A 6,291-nucleotide genomic window follows, 5' to 3' on the forward strand; every position below is an offset into this window, starting at 1 on the left:
TGAACAAGCATGCAATTATAATAAATGAACAAGCATGCAATTATAATAAATTAACAAGCATGCAATTATAATAAATTAACAAGCATGCAATTATAATAAATTAACAAGCATGCAATTATAATAAATTAACAAGCATGCAATTATAATAAATTAACAAGCATGCAATTATAATAAATTAACAAGCATGCAATTATAATAAATTAACAAGCATGCAATTATAATAAATTAACAAGCATGCAATTATAATAAATTAACAAGCATGCAAGTGAACACTTTGCATCCATTCTAAACGGGTCAGTGTAGACCTACTGAACACTGAGTGTACAAAACATTAACAAGCATTTACAAGCATTTTGCTACACCTGCAATAACATCTGCTGAACATGTGTATACGACCAATAACATTTGATTTGGGCACACACTCCTTACATTCAATTAAACCATTTCCTTCCAACCAAGTCTCTCAACATGTTCTCTCACTAGTGTGGTGGGTTTGACAATCATAGCAACCGACCTTAATGAACAAATGAATAGGTAATAAGTCAGGTCTTTTCACACCCCCTCAACTACAGTGAGAATTTGGGTTGAGTGATTAACTGACTTGCCGGTTATTTTTTTGTTTTTAAAACAACTCATTGACCAAGGTCCGTTCATTTATTTGAATTGCATTTTGTTCGATCAAGCCCAAACTGTGCGATGTAGTAGGGATTTGTAGTTTCTAATAGGCCAATATTTGACAAAGTTCAGCATTAGAAAACATTGTAATTAACTACAATGACCATAATCCATTGCGTGCCTACTTGTCCAGTCTGAGACAGAGAGAAGAGACTGAAGAACATACAATCAAGAGGGTCTCTACCTGAAAATACATGACCTAAGATAAAAGTGTGCCTCATTTACCTTGAAGAACTACTAAAATATAGATTTTGTCATGTGATGATGACTTGGGAATTAAATCATATTTATCGAATAAGCCTAAAACAAATGTAATATATACAACTTAAATATTTTATTAAAATTAAGTGAATAAGTGATAAGCAGGAATGGTCAGTCACTACCATCATGAGACTTGTATCGATTGTTTTATTCTGTGTTGTTACAGCCTTCAACCCACATAATGCACAGTGCATTTAATGACTAAAAAACATTATCGAAATCGAAAACCAGGATAATAAAAATCCTAATAAATAACCTTAGAGCTGAAATATCATTTAGGTGTCAGTCATTTTATCTGATAATCCACTCTATAATGAACAGCCCTATATCAAAAGAAAGCTGTCGTCAATCAATGCAGTTTTTCAGTCTTGTCAAGAGATGTTAGTAAACCCATTTATTCTTCCTATACACTGAACAAAAATATAAACGCAACATGCAACAACTTCAATTTTTTTTACTGAGTTACAGTTCATATAAGGAAATCAGTCAATTGAAATAAATAAATTAGGCCCTAATCTATGGATTTTACATGACTGGGCAGGGGAGCAGCCATGGGTGGGCCTGGAAGGGCATAGACCCACCCACTGGGAGCCAGACCCACCCACTGGGGAGCCAGACCCACCCACTGGGGAGCCAGACCCACCCACTGGGGAGCCAGACCCACCCACTGGGGAGCCAGGCCCACCCACTGGGGAGCCAGGTCCAGCCACTGGGGAGCCAGGCCCACACACTGGGGAGCCAGGTCCAGCCACTGGGGAGCCAGGCCCACACACTGGGGAGCCAGGTCCAGCCACTAAGGAGCCAGACCCACCCACTGGGGAGCCAGGTCCAGCCACTAAGGAGCCAGACACACCCACTGGGGAGCCAGGTCCAGCCACTAAGGAGCCAGACACACCCACTGGGGAGCCAGGTCCAGCCACTAAGGAGCCAGACACACCCACTGGGGAGCCAGGCCCAGCCAATCAGAATTAGTTTCCCCCCACAAACGGGCTTCATTACATACAGAAATACTCCTCAGTTTCATCAGCTGTCCGGATGGTTGGTCTCAGACGATCCCGCAGGTGAAGAAGCTGGATGTGGAGGTCCTGGGCTGACGTGGTAACACGTGGTCTGCGGTTGTGAGGCCGGTTGGACGTACTGCCAAATTCTCTAAATTGATGTTGGAGGCGGCTTATGGTAAAGAAATGTTCTGGTAACACCTCCGGTGGACATTCCTGCATTCAGCATGCAGATTGCACGTTCCCTCAAAACTTGAGACGTCTGTGATATTGCGTTGTGTGACAAAACTGCATATTTTAGAGTGTCCTTTCATTATCTCAGCATCAGGTGACCCTGTGTAATGATCACGCTGTTTAATCACTCCATCCACCTGACAGGTGTGGCATATCTTGGCAAAGGAGACATGTTCACTAACAGGTATGTAAACAAATGTGTGCACAACATTTTAGAGAAATAAGCTTTTTGTGTTTATAGACTAATTCTGGGATCTTTTATTTCAGCTCATGAAACACTTGACATGCTGCATTCATATTTCTGTTCAGTATAATAAGCCAAGATGTAATCATTGGAGACTGCGTGCCCCTCTCTCTCTCTGTCTCTCTCTCTGTGTCTTTCTCTCTCTCTCTCTCTCTCTCTCTCTCTCTCTCTCTCGTCTCTCTCTCGTCTCTCTCTCTCTCTCTCTCTCTCTCTCTCTGTCTCTCTCTCTCTGTCTCTCTCTCTCTCTCTGTCTCTCTCTCTGTCTCTCTCTCTGTCTCTCTCTCTCTCTCTCTCTCTCTCTCTCTCTCTCTCTCTCTCTCTCTCTCTCTCTCTCTCTCTCTCTCTCTCTCTCTCTCTGTCTCTCTCTCTCTCTCTGTCTCTCTCTCTCTCTCTGTTATCCAATCATTGACATAACTGCCCACGCCCTCAGGAGAAAAAGGTTTGAGAAGTTCAAGGTAGGACAGCCAATGCGATTGCAATCTCACTCTCTCTCGCCTTTGAGCAAGGCACTGAACCCCAATTGCTCCTGTAAGTCACAATGGGTAACAAACAGTGTTTGCTAAATGACTCAAATGTAATAAACAGTTGGACGTTCTTCAAATAACAGCTAATGGACAATTTAAGAGATTCCTCTGCTACACCACTACCTTTAACTTAATTTGACAAGTATTCCTGTCAGAGCTTTAAGGTTCAACTCAAAATCAGACATCCTTGAGACCAACTAGGAGTCAGAGTCACATGTAGTTTAAATACGGGTCTGTGACTGTTCCCGGAATCTCCCACGCACTCCTTGATACTCTGAATTTCTGTCTGCGACGGAACTATCTCGGACTTGTCTCATGAAGTCTACATCAACGGTTGGTAGCTCTAATAGGTATAATATAAACCGGGGCGGCAGCGTAGCCTAGTGGTTAGAGCGTTGGACTAGTAACCGGAAGGTTGCGAGTTCAAACCCCCGAGCTGACAAGGTACAAATCTGTCGTTCTGCCACTGAACAGGCAGTTAACCCACTGTTCCCAGGCCGTCATTGAAAATAAGAATATGTTCTTAACTGACTTGCCTGGTTAAATAAAGGTAAAATAAAAATAAATAAAGTCTTGACTGAAATGCAAATACGGTTAGCACACAAGAATGACCGATACACTCAATATCCACCAGTCAGAAAAGTAAAAAAAATGCTGAATATTCAGAACATGGGGAATATATATTTTTTAAAAACACTCAGACACAAGATGCAACAAAAACTGTTTATCCATCAGTGAAAGATCAAATAATAATATATAAAACACACAAAAAAAAAATTCCCTAAAACTCATTACTTATCACGGAGACACAGTTTCCTGAACGATCATATAACATTACTATCCATCTGCTCATAGCATGTACATATAGACTGTATACAGTGCCTCTGGAAAGTATTCAGACCCCTTGACTTTTTCCACATTTTGTTAAGTTACAGCCTTATTCTAAAATGGATTAAATAATTACAAATCCTCAATCTAAACACAATTTCCAATAATGACAAAGTGAAAACAGTTTTTATTTATTTAAATGTTTGCAAATGTGTATATGTAAAAGCAAGCTGAAATACATTCACGTAAGAATTCAGACACTTTGCTATGAGACTCGAAACTGAGCTCAGGTGCATCCTGTTTCCATTGAATCATCATTGAGATGTTTCTACAACTTGGAGTCCACCTGTGGTAAATTCAATTGATTGGACATGATTTGGAAAAGCACACACCTGTCTATACAAGGTCCCACAGTTGACAGTGCATCAGAGCAAAACAAAAAACCACGAGGTCAAAGGAATTGGCCGTAGAGCTCTAAGATAGAATTATGTCAAGGCCCAGATCTGGGGAAGGATACCAAAACATTTCTGCAGCATTGAAGGTCCCCAAGAACACAATGGCCTCCATCATTCATAGATGGAAGAAGTTTGGAACCACCAAGACTCTTGCTAGAGCTGGCCGCCTGGCCAAACTCAGCAATCGGGGGAGAAGGGCCTTGGTCAGGGAAGTGACCAAGAACCCGATGGTCAGTCTGACAGAGCTCCAGAGTTCTTCTGTGGAGATGGGGAAACCTTCCAGAAGGACAACCAGCTCTGCAGCACTCCACCAATCAGGCCTTTATGGTAGAGGGGCCAGACGGAAGCCACTCCTCAGTAAAAGGCACATGCCAGCCCTCTTGGAGTTTGCCAAAAGAACCCTCAGACCATGAGAAACAAGATTCTCTGGTCTTATGAAACCAAGATTGAACTCTTTGGCCTGAATGCCAAGCATCACATCTGTAGGAAACCTGGCACCATCCCTACGGCGAAGCATGGTGGTGGCAGCGTCAAGCTGTGGGGATGTTTTTCAGCAGCAGGGACTGGGAGACAACGACCCTAAGCACACAGACAAGGCAAATCAGGAGTGGCTTCGGGACAAGTCTCTGAATGTCGAGTGGCCCAGCCAGAGCCCTGGCTTGAACCCGATCTTACATCTCAGGAGAGACCTAAAAATAGCTGTGCTGCGACGCTCCCCATCCAACTTGACAGAGCTTGAGAGGATCTGCAGAGAGCAATGGGAGAAACTCCACAAATACCGGTGTGCCAAGCTTGTAGCGTCAAACCCAAGAAGTCTCGAGGCTGTAATCTCTGACAACAAAAGTACAGAGTAATGGGTGTGAATAATTATGGAAATGTGATATTTCAGTTCATTTTAATAAATATGCAAACATTCCTAATAACCTGTTTGTTTTTTTGCTTTGTCATTACAGGCTATTGTGAGTATATGAGATTTTATTATTTTTTGTAATCCACACAAATGCACTGTATATACATGTGTTTTATTTATCCATGGCAATGTTATTCATATTTACCTCCATTTCAAGTCATTGATATCTATACTTATGTTATTATAGTACAGGGTACATATTAAAACACTTACACAAGGGACCATGGTCAATGAGAAATGGCTTTCAGAAGCTGTGGAACAACACACACGACCCAACGACAATATGGAAGATTGAATATAGACGACTGTCAAAAGGACTGCAGTTCTGGTCACAGGATGCCTCCCCGAAATGGAACCCTATCGTCTATATAGTGCCTTACTTCAGACCAGGTCTGCATTTGAAATGGCACCCAATATCGTGCACTGAGAAGTAGTCCACTATCGGGAATGGGCTTTGGTTATAAGTAAGTGCACTAGATAGGGAATAGGTGCCATTTGAGAGATAAATCTACAGAACATTGTAAAAGGTAAGCTTGGACACATTTGTATTTAACATCAATTACCACACATACCGTTATGTGACTTTGTACACAACATGACACACAGGTCTGATCTTGACTCACGAATTCACCAAAACCACACCTATTGACTTACTACACACAGAAACGTTGTTTTGTTCTGTTGCACGTACTAGAATACACAGTAAAGAACCAAGGCTTCTGTCAACCATGTTACTACAGATGGACATGGTTAAGGATTATAGCCTGGTTAAACCAGACACTCACCACTAACACTGGTGAAACGTAATGACATTCCATTCAGATGCCAGGCTAAAGAGATTATAGTCTACTTTGATAGGTTATACTATGTGATTTTTCTGGTGCAATATTAATTCATTACAACACAATCTATAATCTGGGTGGCACCTAAATATCAATTTACAAACATACATGGGCTCCACTGATGTTCATCATGTTATGTTCATCATTTTATGTTCATCATTTACAAGTTGATCTGTAAATTCACGTTTACGTTTGCTCCAGTGCATGTGAATACAGCAACCATTGAGGTTGAAATTCCAGGTTCAGTGTGCCTCAAATAAAACACAGAAGCCTTTACAAACACATAATACCAACAACCAGAAGGACAAAGAACTGAGCTG

Source organism: Oncorhynchus keta, chromosome 17, assembly GCF_023373465.1.
Source record: "Oncorhynchus keta strain PuntledgeMale-10-30-2019 chromosome 17, Oket_V2, whole genome shotgun sequence".
NCBI lineage: Eukaryota > Metazoa > Chordata > Actinopteri > Salmoniformes > Salmonidae > Oncorhynchus > Oncorhynchus keta.